This window comes from Sturnira hondurensis, unplaced genomic scaffold (assembly GCF_014824575.4).
Source record: "Sturnira hondurensis isolate 20B ecotype Veracruz unplaced genomic scaffold, ASM1482457v3 Scaffold0000780, whole genome shotgun sequence".
Classification (NCBI taxonomy): domain Eukaryota; kingdom Metazoa; phylum Chordata; class Mammalia; order Chiroptera; family Phyllostomidae; genus Sturnira; species Sturnira hondurensis.
Window position 1 is genome coordinate 11,600,743 of NW_028073411.1, and position 18,399 is coordinate 11,619,141.

Consider the following 18,399-nt stretch of genomic DNA (forward strand, 5'->3'; position numbering starts at 1 on the left):
AGGGGCAGCCAAAACGAGTCAGATCCTTGGCCTGTGGAGGAGAGATTTCACAATCACAGGCTTTTCCCTCTGGCTGCACCGAGGAGTGGCACTGTGAATGACACAGGATGGGGGGCTCTTAGGCGCTGGTCCCCCAGAGCTTGTGTTTTGTGGGTGCTCCTATCTGACTCTGAGGCTCCATTTTTCCCCCTGAGACTTGCTCCTCCTGTGGGCCCTGGATGACCGCCCCTCCTCCCGTCCCTACGTCTCCCACAAGACCACACGCCACTCTGTGGTGTGGCTATTCACGTGCTTTTCCTCCACCAACCTATAAACTCTGTATTACCAACATTAGGACAAAGGCTGGTCTACAATACAGGCTCAAGAAATCTGAATGAAGAAAAATGTTCACTCATCAATATTTATTTTTATCAACAGCATCGGCTGCTTTCTGTAAAGGGCTATGATGGTATGACAGTGAGAAATACTGACATTTGTCAAACATACTGTAGTCAACAGAGCAATGTCATGTTTGTACCCTCTTCCCAAAGACCCTTGTGTGGTAGGTCAGACAGGGAGCCGGTGTTCAGGGAAGTCAGGTGACTTCTTCATGGTCACAAAGCCAGTGTCAGACCAGAGATTTGAACCCAGGTCTTCAGTTTCATGGGTTCCTCTTACAGACCTGCCTATTGAACACACCAAAAGCTACCATAAAGACATGGCCATGATACCCACATCTGCCAAAATTCTCAACAAAAAGAGTAAACACCATACCTTGCTCTGGGATGGTGGGCTGCTCCAGGATTCTAAATCCACAGGAGTCTGAGAGTCTTTCATGAGAGCTCAGCGAGAAACTTGCGTTGGTACCACGTAGAAAAACAGATCCAAGTTCTCAGAGGTTTCCAAATAGTTTTGCTAAAAATAATTTTCTCCTTTAGTCCCAAAGAGTCAGAGGCCCTGGAAGTCATTCATTGAGCGAGGCGCAGCCAGAGGTTGGTTAAAATTATGGCTTTGTTTGACATAAACCTTAAGCATTTGCTTTTGTTGACAAAGTTTACAGGCGCCTCCATCTCTGTGTGTCGTGGCCTCTTTTTCAGATTTGTTTGCTTCATTTTTTCCCCTTCTTCATTTGTTTTCCACTGAGTGGATGTTTCAGGGGAAAAAAATTACTCACTGACTGGAAATCAGTCGTCAACTTAGAAAAAAAGAATCATTTCCTCTTTGAGAGTTTTCAAGGTAGAGTCTTCAAACCCTGGGCATCAGGTGGTATCTCAGGGGGTAACAAGGGGCCATGCCCCTAATCTGACAACCATGTCAGGAAAATGGCCTCTAGGCCTACATGCTGCAAAATGAAGTGAAGTTATAAATACAGTCATGATGTTTTCTTTGTTCTCTGCTGAAGAGATAAATAATCGGATATTCTTAGCAGACTAATATGTCTTTGTTCCTGTGGAGAACTGATCTTAACACCTCAAAAGGCTGAGTGGTTCTTCAGAATCCTGTGACGACTCGTCTTCGATGCAATCAGTTCCTTTGTTTCTTTCCAGCAGGTACTTAGATGTCTCCTTAGCAACAGCACTAGATTATGCGTGATGCCATGCACGGAAATGAAGGGACTGAAAAATCGTGGTATTCCCTTGCTTCCCCTACCGTCCTTTTCAAGCCATTGAGAACACTAATTGGAAGAAGTATTTCCAAGGTAAGGGAACACTGACCACAAACCTGACCAAGACGCTGGGTGGGCTCCCCGTTCCCATAAGCTTTATTGTGCCTTTGCTATCCTGCCTCCCATCCGGAGATCATCTTTTGAATTTGTGGGCTGTCCAAAATCTAAATGCCATCATAGGGTGGTAAAAACAATTCCTTAAACACAGAAGCGAAGCACAAATTTTTGCCCAATGAAGTTCTTTTTTTAAATTAAATAAATTTGTCATGCAACCCTGTATATGTTAAAGGTGGACAGAGTGTCACCTTGAAATAATTTACATATTGTAATCTGATTGCCACTGTCAGACTATTACATTATATAATGAAAGTACAATATTATTGTCTATACTCATCATCCTTTCTGGCTTATTCACTACTCTTTACAAGTTTGCACCCTTAGCCACGATCCATGTTATCCCCTCCCTCTCATTGCCTGGTGGCCACCGTTTTACAGAGTAGGATCTTCATCAGAAAGAGTCCCTGGGTCTTTCTCATTCTCCAAACAAAATGGTTGTCCTCAATTATTTCTAGGTCTCCTCACTGTTCTTAATATTCTCTAACGGACTACTTGTGCCTCGTGAGATAGAGTTAAGAAAAAGGCATCGTTGGCTTCAGAGCATCGAGGTAGAGATACAAGTCTCCTTGAAAGCCTACTTTTGTTGTTATGGAGATGAATCACGCAAAGGACTCTTCCCAGGCTGTACACAAAAGGAGGAATTTGGTAATGGCTCAGTGGAGGTTTTTCCTCTCAGGCACCTTTCGCTAGAGAGGGCTTGAGATTACTTGCTTAAAGTGTCTAGGCCCTTAAAAGAGAAAGGAGCCAAGGAGCCAGCCTTTTCTTTCCATGGTGTACATTTAGGGAAATTAGTAATGGACAGTGGGGTTGGCCAGTTTCAAAGCCTGTTGTGAAATAAAGCAGGATGGAATGGTAGACCACAGGATGGAATTGACCAGGAGGTAAGTGGGAATCTGGGTAAAAAACCTAAAGGATTTGGGGGTGGCCAGTTTTGGCACAGTATGTGAACGAGGCTGAAACTTTGCTTTCGGTCATTCTGTCATAGCAGCTACCCTGTGGGACAGTTGAACCCATGGTGGTGAATTACAAGTCATCGTATTAGTAAAGGGGTAATAAAGAGTTAATTGTGGGATCCTCAAGAACATCCTCTACAAATGGATGAACATCTATTGTGCATGACTAGATCATCACCATTTGGTGGCAACTGAAGCAACAGGGAGACCAGAAAATCAAAGGTTTTGCTTTCTACTTTCTAGCTGGGTTGAAAGTAGGGATGACCCCTTTGGGATGGAGCAAGCCTGTAGACTTCCTAGAGCATTCGTGGAGGGGAGGATTTAAATCTTGACTAGTCTGCCTACCAGAAAAGCAAGTGGGACCCTAGCAGCTAAAGCAAACATGACTATTTGAACCTAAACTCACAAAGCAGGTCGTAGAGGCTAAATGCTTTCATTCGCTCACTCCTAATATAACATCACAGAACAATATTTTGTCATGTGTAGGAGAGCTCCGACTATCTGACTTTTAAGAAATCCCCTCACGCTCTACATTGAAGTCTTCTAAAAGGCTGAACTAGACGCCAGTCCCTACAAGTTTAATGTCAGATGTTCCAGCTTTTGGATATGTTCATTTACTTGTTTAAAAGTGATGACTTCTTAAAGGGCTTTTCTATTTACTTTCTTTAGAACAGCACAATCTCCATCAGAGAGCTTACAGATGGATGAGTTGTTTTTTGACTTCCGGGAATTAGACATATCCTAATTTTTCTGCTTTAACTTGGCCAAGTGTTGACACAATTGGTGGGTATACACATTTGCTTTTTCTATGCCATTTTCAACTTCCTCAATTTCCCTTCAGTGTTTGATGATAAGGTTTCCTGTGTTATTAAAGTGTCACAGTATTTTTTGTTCTTCAGTATTTGATTTCTTTTTTATTTTTTAAATATCAGATAATTTGCTAAAAGCTGCATATTCCTGGATGTCTCCTCCTTTTCCTCCTCCTCCTTCTTCTCCACAGAATGGTCTTCTAGGGCATTCAGACCTCAGATGTAGCTAAAGCTTGTTAGTGACTATTTCACTCTATTATTTTCACACTTATTTTAGAGGCAGTCGTAAAAAGTGATGGGTAGAAGAATATGCTGAAGAGAGTATTGGCATACAGTAACATGGGAGACTCCATTTTTACTTGTTACTCACACCAAGGCCAGGGTTCTCTTCTATTTCTCACAGGCAGATGATTTTTTTCTCTTAGCTTGTGCCTCTGTTCTCCCATAGCTTCCACTCACTTTTCAACTGAATTCAGTTCAATACAGACTAATAATAATTCATGTTCACAGAGGATCTCACAGTGTGCTGGTAAACTAGTTCCCATAGAAAAGACTCAGAGTCATAGCTTTGTCAATTTACTTGGTGTAAATACTCCCATCATGGCCAATTTGGAGCTACAAGCATGACCTTCACCGAACGCAAAGTTGGGAAGCTATGTGCAGAATTGGCCCTTGCTAGCTGGTCTCAGCTGACTCAGCACACCATTGGTATATGTGCCAATTCTAGGTACTATAATGAGTACAAAAAGAAGGTTCTAATGATATATAATGAACACTTATGTGCTAAGACATTACACCATCATCTCTTTTAATCCTCACTTTAACCTCTTGAGGTGAGTCATGCTACCTTCCTCCCATAGACAAGGAATTAAGCAGTCTGATCCACAGTTGGCCCACCTGACCGCTATGCCATTTACCTCCCCAGGGATGTTGCCATCTTGTAGATGTTGCCATCTACAAGTCAAAGTTTCTGCATCCAAACAGCTTGCAGCCAGGAGAATTGCTTGCTGACTCTCTCTTCCCATAGCATTAGACTCCGTCTGGAATCTATCACCTCCTCTGGCTCGCAAGTCTCCGCCAGCCATGTTTTCCCATGCTCCTTTCTTCAGCTGTTCGCATATGTCCTCTTTTTGCCAGAACGTCTCCCTGATTCTACCAACCAGTTACAGCCTTCCGTTCCATTAATCCTCCTGGCACGTGTTTTGGGCTCTCCCATGCACCTTAGCTCACTGGTTTTTAGCCAGATCTCCTGAGTCAGCATACCTCTGAATCAGATCGGAGCACTTATATTTTTCAAAAGTTCTATGGGTAATTCAGAAGGGCAGCCAGTCTTTGGTAATCTTCGCCTTATCTACTCTTGCTCAGATGATGCCTCCTCTGTTAGTCCTTCCAAACCAAGGAGTTTCAATGATACAGTTCCTGGTCTTTTTCCTCTTTCATCTGTTCTTTTTATTCATTAGCTGATTACATATTTATTGAGCTGCTACTGTAGTCCGGACTCTGAATGCTTGGTCTTGGTGTTCAGTGGAAGGCAAACGTGGAGCCCTTGTAGAGGAAAATTCTAGTGGGGAGGACAGACACCCATCAACTAATCACAAAACTCTGTTTACTAAGATGTTAATTGGGACTTTCCATCACTTTGGAGTTTTAGTTCAAGACTCAAAGCAGAGAAAAATGGGCAATCAGTGCCCACGTTTATTTAAGACTTGCTAAAAACCAGCTGGATATGACACTGGTTTTTAGCCAGATCTCCTGAGTCAGCATACCTCTGAATCAGATCGGAGCACTTATATTTTTCAAAAGTTCTATGGGTAATTCAGAAGGGCAGCCAGTCTTTGGTAATCTTCGCCTTATCTACTCTTGCTCAGATGATGCCTCCTCTGTTAGTCCTTCCAAACCAAGGATTCATCATCTGCTTTCACTCTACCTAGTAGAAAACTAGAAGTTCAAAAAGATTAATGGGTGAAGAGAGCCTTTGAGGTAGGGAGCTTTAGCTGATGAGAGAGTGCTGGGGGTCTCTCCCCTCCCCTGCTCCTATGAGGGAGGGCAGGAGGAATGACACCTACCCCCTGGCCTAGTGGCAAGGACCCCATGAGATCACAGACAATATTAGAGATAACCTGCAAGAAGCAAACTATCTACTTTGTACTACACTCAGTTGGTAACTGAGCTCTGAAACTGAGAGCCTTGCAGCTAACATGTGATCAGAGAAATGTGATAAACAAGTTGTGGGAGAGCTTGACCCACCCCCAGAGGTTTTTTCTTCTTTTTATTTTACAGTGAAAACAATTTTTATATTTAGAATTAGCCAGCTGGAATCAGTTTAGATGATCCAATGTTGGCAGCTTCCAAAGCATCCTAGTTGAGAGCCAGTAGAACATGGACCTTTTTCTCCCCATCAGGCCGGATCTGGGTGTTGACCTTAGCCACGTCAGTGTCATAGAGCTTCTTCACAGCCTGTTTGATCTGGTACTGGTTGGCCTTGACATTCACAATGAACACAAGTGTATTGTTGTCTTCTGTCTTCTTCATGGCTCACTCACTCATCAGGGGGAATGTGATGAGGGCAGAGTGGTCAAGCTCGTGTCTCCTGGGGGCACCCTTCCCAGAATATTTGGGTTGCTACGGAGCTGCAGTGTCTTGGCCATTAGAAGTGGGTGACATGAGATTTTTATTTATTTATTTATTTATTTATTTATTTATTTATTTATGGCATGGGCACATTTTAGCACTGCCCTCTTTGCCCACAAAGCCTTCACATTGGCTTTGGCTTTGGGAGGAACAGCGGCTTCCTCCTTCATTTTTGGTGCTATCTTTGTGAAAAGTTCACCCCTGGAATTTGATGTCTTATGTGATCATAGAAAGCATAGAATCCTGAAGGCAGGGACTGTCTGAAGGAGAAAGAGCAATACAGGGACAGCTATTGGAGAGGCGAGGGTGTCTGAGTTTCCCCAAGAGGCAGATGGTCCTGAGGATGGCAGCTGGGTTTGGGCCATTTATGGGCTCTATTGAGCAAGGAGGGAGCCCCTCTAGGGTAAGAAAGCCGGGAAGAAGCCACTGAGTATATCACTGAGTATAGAAGCTGAAGCTGGTGTGGGACAGTGTCAGGGTCCAGGAGGGACTCATTCATGGCAGGAACTATTCAAGATGGAGGTCTCTCGGAAAGCCTCCAGTGACCCCAGAAATATGCTCGGCCCAGAGAAAGCTAGTCCTTGAAGGTCCGGAGCACACAGCACACGTTGGCAGCCAGGGGAGAACCATGGAAACAGCACCTGTTAAGTAAAAGTACCTCAGTCTTGCTTTTCCAGTTCTCCTGCCCTCTGATCTGACTCTAGACATGCCGAAGTGGAAGGAGGGGTAGGAGATGGGGGAAGAAAGAAAAACCATAGGATATACTGAGCTGAAGACATGCAAAGGGAACGAACAGGCTTTGTATCGCATGTGGAACTGAAGTTTTGAGTTAGATTTATTTTATTATCTGAAAACAAGTTATAGTTGACTAACAAGATTGTTCACGTAACTGAAAGTGGCCAGAAAGCTAAGAAATTCGCCTAAGGTGTTCTGAAAGGGCAGGGAAGAAAGATGCAACAGAATTTGACTGGAAGAATTGATAGGAGAAAAACAAAGCTGTTCCTCACTTACACCTCACTCATTTGATAAAGTCAGTAACCCCTGGAGAGCACTCCAAAGGAACAGTAAAAGGTGTTTGCTATGAGAGCTTTTGGGCAGTGCCTTAGTCCAGACGATGGGTCAGGCTTCCCTAAAGAAAGCACATCTGACTTGAAACAGGGAACAGGAAGAGGGGTGGGAAAACACCCCAGGCTGAGGGAATGCCCTGTGCGGAGGCCCTGAGGTAGAAGAGGATGCTTTGGAAAGAAGGCCACTGATAGGAATAAAAGAGAACCGGAGGCTGGAGTGAGGATGTGCCTGGCCCAGGGGAGGCTCTGGGGGTGACGGGAGGTTCTGGTCTTGATCCTGGGGCTGGTTGGAGCTGTGGGTGGGGTGGCATGGGTCATGCCATCAACCCTGCCTCAACCCCAGTCTGGTTACAATATTGGAGAGGATCTAAGGAGGGGCGATGCCTGTTTCCACTTTCCTGGCTTGTCAAGGCAAGTTCAACAAGCTGTAAAGATTCAGTTTGGTTTCTGAATGGAGAGATACGAGTCCTGGCAAGGACAGTAGAAAATTCACCCATTCATCGAATGAACCAATGTCCTGGATCCCTACCATGTGCCAGGTGCTGCCCCAGGGCCTGGAGATAAGGAGTTCAGAGGATCACAGACACCCCTCCCAACCGCACCCCACCTCCCATCATTAGGAAAGGAGGAAGCCTCAGAAGTCACCAGCCTGATCTTCCCATTTCATAGATGGGAAAACAGATTCAGCAAGAAGTGATTTGCCCAAAGCTCACATTTTTTAAAATTATTTTAAAAAATATTTTATTTATTTATTTTTAGAGAGAGGGGATGGGAAGGAGAAAGAGTGGGAGGGAAACATCAATGTGTGTTTGCTTCTCATGTGTCCCCACTGGGGACCTGGCCTGCATCCCAGGCATGTGCCCTGACTGGGAACTGAACTGGCAACACTTTGCTTGGTAGGTCCATGCTCAATCCACTGAGCTACACCAGCCAGGGCCCAAAGGTCACTTTTGTACACAACATCATAATTAGGTCTTGGGTCTCTTGTGTTATTTCTCAGATTACTCTGCATAGCACAGCCTCTCACCAAGACCTGATTCCTAACACACAGAAAAGATGCTGCAGAAATTTTTTAAAGACATAAAAATCCATCACTATAGGCAATTGGGAATTAACAGTATAGTATTATCCCAGATTATAATACTTGATCCTCGTCTTTATACCCATCACTTCTCATATTTTAAATTACAAGAAATTGTTTTTAAATTCAGAAAATTTCAAACATACCTGGAAATAGAGATCAGAGGGATAATGAATTCCCACAAACCCACCACCCAGATTAACGGCCACCCACGGGGAGTCACATTTCATGGACGCACCCAGCCATTTATTCCCCCTTCCCTCCCAAATTCCACACGGCGTGTCATTTACTATTTTGGGAAAACCTAGACATTTTTATCATCTTGGACAGTAACAGAGTGACTGGCACCATGCATCTCCATTGGCCCTGGAGGCCTTTTAACCAAAAACGAGCATATTTTAGATCAGTAAAAAATGTCTTCAAAGCTCTTTAACACAGGCTGCTATGTTGTGCGCTAAACGATCCAAAATGTAATTTTATGTGGTTGTTAAGGTTTTTCAGTGAAGTTTTCGGAGAGCAAGGGGAACTCTCCGATGGCTCGTTGTAGACATTCCGGAAGACGTGGGTTCCCGGAAAGGAGGCCGCAGAGCGGCCTCCGGTTTTGCTTGGCGTGCGGAGCGGGTGGGGCTGGGCAAGTCTCCCACTCGGTGGTGTCACTGGCAAAGCCTGTCACACAGTCAGGGTCCTTCCAGGGGTGTCAAACTCATTTTCACCGGGGGTAGGGGGGGCCACATCAGCCTCAAGGTTGCTTTCAAAGGGCCAACTGTAATTTTAGGACTGGATAAACATAACTACTCCTTCACTAGGGGCAGGGAGCTCAGTGCAAGGTGCCGGGTGGATAAAACAAGGTAGAGGGCCGGATTCGGCCCATCCGCTGTGTGCATGCCACCTTCAGGCAATACTGGGCAACTGGGGCTGTCTGTACAGTGTGAGGTAATGGTAGAGCCTTGGGTTGGAGAGCTAACAGTAAACATTTCTTGAAATGTTTGGCATTTGAGAGATAACTGTGTTCTGCACGTATGTGTTCTGTTTTTTAAAATGGAGTTATAGTTTTAGGGTCAATATCTGCACAGGTTGCAAAATGATCACTGCCGTGAATGCAGTGAACTCCTATCACCTCCCAGGGTACACGGTTTTTGTCTTGTGACAAGGACTTTTAAGATTTACCCTGCACACAATGTTCAAATATACAGCACAGTCTCATTAATGAGAGTTACGTGCTGTACGTCATCACATGCATGTACGTGCATGTTGGGACTTATTTTTTTTAATCAGAAGTTTGTTTCTTTTGACCACCTTCCTCCATTCCATCCCACTCCCCCAGCCCTGCCTCTGGCAGCCACGGATCTGATCTCTGTATCATGAACTCAGTTTTTGATTTTTTAAAAAAGATCTTACATTCAAGTGGGATTGCATTGTGTTTGCCTTTGTCTGATATTTCACATAGCTTAATGTCCTCAGGGCTATCCCTGTTGTCCCAAGTGGCAAGACTCCATTCTTTTTAATGGCTAAGTAATATTTCATTATAGATATAATATATGCATTATATTATATATATTATATATATATATTATATATATATATAATATTTTCTTTGCCCATGAATCCATTGACAGACACTCAAGGTTGTTTCCGAGGAGCCACACGTCTGAGCTATCCAAATAAAAAGGAGTTACCCTTTATCATGAGTTCATCACGACAAGGCCCAGTGCTGAGTGCTTTATGGGCATTTTTTTTTTATTCCTCACCAGGAGCCTGTGAGGCAGCTGCTATGGCCCCACTGTGACAACTGAGGGGACTGAGAATAGGGACAGACTGAACCACGACTAAGGGCAGAGCTGGACTCCAAAACCCTTCTGTTCACAAGTGAACACCATATCTACACAGGTAAAATCCAAGGACAATTTCCAACCTTGGCTTAGGGGGTCTGTCTTCATGACACCTAATGGCAACAAGAATGGAAAGGGAAATGTATTATTTGGAAGTTTAACCTTGAATAGACAAAGAATAAAGTTAGAGAAAGGGTTTTTCTAAGCATACCACCACTTTATTTATTCTACCTTAGGGAAGGTTGGGTGGATGAATTTGAGAAACTTGGGAAGAACAGCCAGGTGTATTCAGCTCAGAAACTGGAGACAAAAATCTGCCCAATTTCATGGAATCTGGATTAAGAAGCTCATTTACCATCACACCTAAGCAATATTCTTTTTTAAAAAAGGTATAATTTACAAAGAGTAAAATTCACCTTTTTTAGAGGTAAAATTTGATGTTGTTGACCAATGCGTTCGGCTGTGTAGCCAGCATAGGTGGAGACACGAAGCATCCCATTCCCTCCAAAATATTTCCTCCGCACCTGCAGTCAGACCTCCCCTCACCCAGCCACGGATCTTGTTTCTGTCCTGATAATTTTACCAATCCCAAAATGTCATGTAAAATGTATGTGTACCTCAAAATTTATTTTCTGTGCTCTATGTGCTGAGCATAATTATCAAGTGGCTTTTCTCATATTATATTTTAAATATGTGCTTACTGAAGAAAATTTGTAGACGAGAAAAGGTAGAATAATAAAATTAAAAATGTAAAGTTCTATCTCTCAGATAACCACTGTCGCCCTTTTAGTTTATTTTTTCTGTTGTTTTTGTTATGTGTGTGTATGGGCATAGATCTTTTCTTCAAAGATTTGTAATATTACTCATATATGGTTGCTGCTTGCTTCTCCTTTCTTAAAAAAATAAAACATGCATATTTGATACATAACTATGTAATTTAAGGTATAAAACAAGTTGATTTGATATTTAGGTATTATAATATGATTGCCATTGTAGCAACATTAGTAATAATCATTAATACTAATCATCATAACTATTTCTTTCTGTAGTGAGAATAATTAAGATCCAGTTTCTTAGCAAGCTCGATGATTATAATGTAGCATTGTGTCTCTATTCACTGCACTGTGTGTGTTAGGTCTCCAGGACTTACTACTAGTTGTAAGTTTGCACCCTTACACACATCTCTCCTCTCCCCCACCTCCAGACACTGGTAACCAGCATTCTACTCTCTGTTTTTATGTGTTTGTTTCTTTTTTAGATTCTGCATGTAAGTGATACCCTGCAGTCTTTGTTTTTCTCTGTCTGACTTATCTTACTTAGCAGAGTGCCCTCAAGGTCCTTCCAAGCGGTTGCAAATGGCAGGATTTCCTTCTTTCTCCAGGCTGAACCCTGTTTCATTGTATAGAGCCCTCTTCTTTACCCCTTCCACTACTGTGGGGCTTTTAGGTTGTTTCCATACCTTGGCTATTGTGAAAAGAGCTGCAATGAACAGGGGAGTGCAGATGTCTAATAGCCCGTTTCACTTTCTTCGGATATATGCCCAGAAGTGAAATTATTGATTGTCTGCTTGCTTTTTCTTTAACCTAATAGATCATAAGCATTTCTCCTCTGTTACTTTTTTGGAACCATGAATGGCCATACAATATATATCAGGTAGTTATACCATAATTTATTTAATCTCCTTTACCACCACCCCCCATTATTGGACAATTAAGCTGTTTCCATTTTTTTTTCTATTATAAATGAGATTACATTGAAAGTATTTGTGCATAAGCCTTTATCCCCATTTTGGATTAATTCCTTAAGATAAATTCCCACAAATGGAATTGCTGGGTCAAAAGATTTGGATATTTTACGTCTCTCTTGGTACATGCTACCAAACTGCTTCCCAAAAGGCTGCACTTATGCTGTCCATCGCTGCATGAAAACAGAATCCAGGGGGATGTAAGCTCCTCAACTGCCAGTCCCCATTAGCCTCTGGAACCCAGACAGAGCCACAGAATGTCGATCTGAAAGTGACTGCCATGGTCGGCGAAGCCGGCCTCCACTGATGCTTGACCACGGATGCGTGTTTTGCAGACAGAACATCAAAACTTGTTCCCTAGAGGTGCTGCCAATTGCACTGTCTCTGGGTTGGGTGGCTCCAGATTCCCCACACACCCTCAGCCAGGGGTTAAGCCTTGTTCATCAGTAAGTTCACAGAGTTAGTTCTGTGCTGGGAGCGTTGGGCGCTCACCCGCCTTGTCAGATTGGATATAGGTGATGAGACACTCTGCCTGGTGGAAGTTACCTCACTGTCCCCTGAGCAGACAGCTCAGGTGGACGCCAGGGGCAGCCTTGCACTGGGACAGGACAATCATCCCCTCGTGTGGCCAGGGCTCAAGGGCACCAGAGGCCCTCAGTCACCAGGCTCCTCTTCTATGGGGTCTTTGAAGCGTCGGGCATTCTTATACAGCTTTCCAGAAGTCCTTGCTCAAGGATCAAGGAGTCATGTGGCCAGGGAAGAGGCAGAAGCCATTTCTATCTCTTCCACACCAAGCTGTCAGCTGCACTAGCCCTCCCCTCAAGTCTCTGTACTGACTCCGACCTACTGGTGACCTTTGCCCGGGTCACTGGCGGTGGTCTGACCTTCCTTTGCTCCTTACATTCTCTAGAATATGCCAGTTTGCCAGGCCCAGCTGAAAGCCAGCTCTGCTATCTCTAGGTGGTTCATTCATTCCACCCAGGTTCATCTAGCATCCTCCTGTCCCAGCCACTGGTCATGTGTTGAGGTCCAGAGTGAGACAAGGTCCACACACACACTTCGTTTTCTAGGAGCTCCATGGCTTTGTGTGCTGTTTCTCTCTCTCAACCTGCACGATCTCTCCATCTCTCTGTTTCTTCATCTGGTTCAACTCCAAACTCACTTAAAAAAAATCACTGTTTTTCTTCAACTATGTGCCCAGTCAACACCTTTGAGCAGACCCAGTGAGGCCTCTGAGTGTGCAGTGGGTTAGGGAGCTAGCCAGCAGTCAGGACTTCCAGTACTGTTTTCATTTCATACATGGAAGAGGCTGAGGCACACTCAGTCTCTTGCCTGAGACCACACAGCCTTTGACTCTTAACCACTCCATTCTGTGACCTCCCCTCAGCAACTTCCTGCACACTGTGGATAGCAACGTGCCACACAGACAGAGGAGCAGTTGTAGACAGAGGCTGGAATGGGGGACCTAGTTTAATTCTGGGGATTAGGGAAGGCCACTCTAAGGAAGGGACATTTGGAGGGATTCCCGAGGATGATTTAGACTGGTGTCAGCAGAGGAGCACGTGTAAAGGCCCAGGGACGGGGCAGGGCTTTGGGAATTCTAGAAAGTGAAGGGACAGTGGCCTGGCCCTATCGCAGAAAGTAGCCTATAACGGAGGGGGCCAAATCATCTCAGGGCTTTGCAGAGTCTAGACTTTATCTCCAGAGCAATGGGAAAGGAAACCATCCTCTTGGTTATGCTTAGAGGGCGTTCTGGTTGTTGTGTGGAGAAAGGATTAGAGAGTGCGGGGGAGGCTTGTCAGCAGGCAAGAGATGGTCATGGCCGGTCACCATGGTGGCGGAAGATAGAGAACTAGGGAGATTTGGAACACATACTTGTTAAGGTCTGATGGGTCAGACATAGTGTCCTATGGGAAGCCTCTTCAGCACTCATCAGCACCAGCTGGCTCCACAGATTCTCTCTGCTCCCTGACCCTGGGAGTGGTACCTGACCCTGTTATTTCACAGGCCACGGTTTCCTCGTTATCTCGTCTGCTTCCTCTCTGGACTGTGAACTATCTATTGTTTATTGTTTTACTCGCTGCTGCCCCTACCACTAAAACACTGCCTGCCCCTTGATAGGTGCTTGATCAGTGCTTTTCAAATTTTGTTGAATTGGTCACTTACTGTGTGATAGTCACTGCACAATATATTATGTGCATGGTCTTGTGAGCTACACTCAGCAGCTTCAGAGGAAGTTTCATCCCTGATTTACAGATGGAGAAGCAAAGGCATGAAGGGCCAGTTGCCTTTATTGCACTTAAGTAACTAGAAAGTGCTAGAGCCATAGCTTGAGTTCAGACCTACTGGTGACAAAAGACCATAGGTGACACCACCCAGCTACGCTTTCTGCTTGCACCGCCCACCAGTTGGCACCTTAGAGGAGCAGGGTCTCTGTTTGGATCATCACTGAACTTCACACCCTGGCACAATGCAGTAGGCAGCAAGGGGGTGTGTGTGGAACTCAGCCAGGCTGAGTCAGGCAGCAGGGACATGCAGGGGAATACTATTTAGCCATCAAAGCCGACAGGGCCCTGAGGTGTGTTACAACATCCATGAACCGTGGAAGCATTCTGAATGAAGGAAGCCAGATGCAAAAAGCCACCAATTCTGTGAGTCTGGTTGGGTGAAATATCCATAGTAGGTGAATTCACAGAGACAGAGAGCAGACTGGGGGTTTCTGAGGCTTGGTGGTGGGCAAGGAGGGACTGATTCATGGGCACGGCATTTGCCTTTGGGGTGGGAAAAGCTCTTTGGAACTTGGCAGAGGTGGTGGTGGCTCAATATTGTTAACACACTGAATACACTGAATCATTCACTTTAAGATGGTGAATTTTATGTTATGTAAGTTTCACCACAATAAGAAATAAAGCTTTGGAATGAAACGCGCTAGCTGCCGAGGGGTGGCTGGGGAGCAAGAAAAGGAGCAAAGTGAAGCTTTAGCTATGCCTATACTTTTTTATATCTTTATAAGTAAATAAATATTTAAAAAATTTTCTTACAAGAGATCTGAAGCAGGAAACCCAAGCCCACCGTTGGACTTTGGCTTGAAATTCTTTGCATAGAGAAAGGTAGCTAGGACAGAACGGAGCACAGTCGCCGAGCGGGATATCCAAGTTGGCCGAATTTCAGCCTCATTCTCCTTCCACTAAAGCCTGTGATTTAAAAAAAATATTTTATTTATTTATTTTTAGAGAGAGGGGAAGGGAAGGAGAAAGAGTGGGAGAGAAACGTCAATGTGTGGTTGCCTCTCATGTGTCCCCCACTGGGGACCTGGCCAGTAACTCAGGCATGTGCCCTGACTGGGAATTGAACCAGCTACCCTTTGTTACAGGGGCCTGTGCTCAATCCACTGAGCTACACCAGCCAGGGCAAGCCTGTGGGGTTTAAAGCAGGGACTTCAAAGTCATAACAGATGGGCCGTGTTGTAGCCACACTTCATCTCAGAAGGAATGTCATGTCAGTGGGAACTCAAACAGGCTGCAGAAATCGGCTTCTCATCACTCATCTCTCTTCCCTCAGATGGAAAGGAGTTGTCTGAGACACCAGCGCACATCAGGGCGGAGGGCTGAGTCCTCCATGGAGACCTCACTGAATGTCGTGGGAAGAGCCGTTGCCTCGATGGAGTAGTTGCCCAGGCTTGTAGGGAAGTGGAGCTCCCACACCGATGCTTATGGAGGGGCCCCGGACTCTCCCTGGGCCTCACCCCTGTGCACATGTCAGTGTGGCTAACTTTCAGAATCACCTGGTGGGTGTGTGTTCAAAGCTGAGAGAAAGGAGATCAGGTGAGAGACACGCCCAAGGTCACAGAGGGACCAAGACAGAGCTGGGGGTTTCAATGTGGTCTGCCTGGTGCCAGGTCTGCCTGTGTTTGCTGCAGGGCCTCCGCTTGAGCACAGACCCCAGCGCACAGAACGTGCTGTGTAAGCCCTTGTTCGATGAATACATGGATGGCAGCAAAAGGACATTGTTTTTAATGACGTAGTAGTTGGGAGAGATGCACAGAATTCAAACCAGGGAGGGGGCAGGCACGTCCACAGGTTCTCTGTGCAGATAGAAAGTGATACAATCTTCAGAGTGCAAAATTTATGCTGACAGATATATTGGAAGAGTTTGAAAACTGGGCAACTCTTTGCCTCAACATTCCACTCTTAGGGTTTAATTTGAAGAAAAAAAAAACCAATGAAGGCAAAGCTATATGTACAATGGAAATGATCACAGCAAAACCTACCTTTCTGACATCATACATGATTTATTCTATAGTTCTAGACCGGTTAAGTTCATGGCACAGCAACAGAAGGACTATTTTACAGCCATGAAAATTTATATTCTGTAAGAACATGTAATGACAAAGGCAACTGTTTACGATATAGTAAGGGGAAAAGCAGGTTCCCAAATGGTGTCTCTAGTGTTGGAACACTCATTCTGGCTTAAAAAATAATATATGTCTCAAAAAGATGAGAAGCCTTGATACCTAAATGTTAATGTGGTTGTGTCACTGTTTGAAGGGCTATACATCATTTGTATTTTCTACTTCCATTTCTATTGTTTTTCAATTTTCTGCAGGGGGCAATAAGCACATTTCTTTTGGCCTTAGAAAGTCAATAAATGCTACATAAAAACAAAAGAAAAAAACCCTCACTCTACCCACCCATTGGATAACATCTTGTGTAAGTAAAAAAATGATCTTTTCTGCAAAAAAAAGGGAAAACATTGATAATATAAGAGATGGTTTGTGGCTACATATCTCCGTGTATTTCTCTTTTATTTTGTTTGTTTGTCCTTCAGTGTAGAATCCTAGCTGCTTCTTCTCTTCCTGGTACCAGATTTAAGCATTTGGTTGGAGTTCCAAATTTTCTTCATCTCCACCATCTCGTTAAGGAATTTGGAAAGAAAGAGTCTTGGATTTTAGACATCTGGGAATGGCCACAGTTTGGGGTTTGTTTTGTAAAAGATATATTTGTTCGGTTGAGCAAGTGTGAGGCAAATGCTTTCAGCGTGTCGATTAATCTTCATGGCCTAAGTGATGTAAGGGTCTGCTCAGTCACGTTTTATGATGTTTTGTTTCATAAAAATGTTTGGTTTCAAGGCATTGGCCCCTGTTCTTTGTTGATGGAGAAAGGATTTGGAGTATGGAAGGTATTTTGATTTTCCTCCCCGCATTTAGTTTGTTTTTTAATCATGTACTGGAACTCTATGATGGTTATGACTAACATATTTCGTGAGTTCATGAAAACATTTATTTTAATAAAAAAAAACAAAACAAAACTAAGCCTGCGAACCACACGATCCTGGTTCGATTCCCAGTCCGGGCACATGCCTGGGTTGCAGGCCAGTTCCCAGCAGGGAACTCACAAGAGGCAACCATACATTGACATTTCTTTCCTTCTCTCCTTCCCTTTCCCTCTAAAGATAAATAAATAAAATCTTAAAAAAAAAACAACTAATAGAACAGCACTAAAACCAGAATGTCTGACACCATGTTGTGCCGGAAGACTCCTGCTGGGGGATTTCGGGATGGGTTTAGGTGAGCGCTGCTGCTTCGAAGGGATGGAGGGAGGCATCTGCCTGCAGGCTGCAGACCTGGAAAGGTAAAGCGGAGAGACGTAACCCTTTCAGGGGGAAGTTGAGTGGCGAGGGGCTCAACAAACTGGCTTGAAGGGGCCTTCTAGTGGAGTCGGGGAACTGATGCCAGTTGGTTCTAGCTGAGATGCAGGGGGAGCTCTGTTCGGGTTGCACCGGAGTTGAAGCTGCTGAAGCACACAAGGACCTACAAGTTGTCTGTATGCCCGGGAGTCGTGTTAGAACATTCTTCTTCTTCAACCGACTTCAGAACTGTGAGGTGGGGCAAAGCTCATGTTACAGAGTTCAGTGAAAATGTCCCAATGCACGACCATGTGCACAGGACTTTGTAAGGAGAAAAATACAAAGAGAAAGCACTCCACACTGCAATAATAAAAAAAAGACCAGAGAGAAATATAATAAAGGTTTTATGATCATGAAAAATGTTTCTTGCTCTCTACCTTTCTCTATATTCTGAAATTTTAATAGTCATGCCCTATTTCTCTAATAAAAGATTCCATGAAGGAGCTTTTCGCCTCTAGGGGAGAGAGACAAATAGATGAGAAATGCATGGTTGCCACAGAGGAGGCATATTTGAGGTCAGCGTGTGAACCACAAAGCGGTGGCCATTACAGTTGCGTGCAGTCAAATTTTAAAAATAATTAAGCATATGTGTCCGGAACGACAAAGCCCTGCATGCCTGAAAGAATGCCATCTCTTGGAGTCTGTGTTGTTCTGTTTAGTTACGAGTGTTTCAGAGGATGGGACCTAAGGCTGAGGTGCTCCACTTCGTAGGGGCTGAGTGAGGAGCACGGAGGTGACAGGGTGTTGCAACTTGTCAGGTTCAGAAATGTGATGAGTCGGTGTCCCGCTGACTCCATGTCTTTGCCTGCGACGGCTGTAACTTCACCCATGTCCTCCT

The 18,399-nt window shown here is 44.4% G+C and overlaps 1 protein-coding gene across 3 annotated transcripts in view; it reads right to left on the reverse strand.

Annotated features, from left to right (window-relative positions):
* The window catches only part of C1QTNF7 (C1q and TNF related 7), a 93,244-nt gene that overhangs the window by 15,398 nt on the left and 59,447 nt on the right, over nucleotides 1–18,399 (reverse strand). Inside the window, exon 1 of one of the 3 annotated variants that reach the window (XM_037045637.1) lies at nucleotides 754–1,070. The exons of the other annotated variants lie outside the window; for them this stretch is intronic. The gene's annotated coding sequence lies outside the window, so the exon portion shown is untranslated. Of the gene's footprint in view, nucleotides 1–753; nucleotides 1,071–18,399 lie in introns of those variants that run through there. 3 annotated transcript variants of the gene reach the window in all.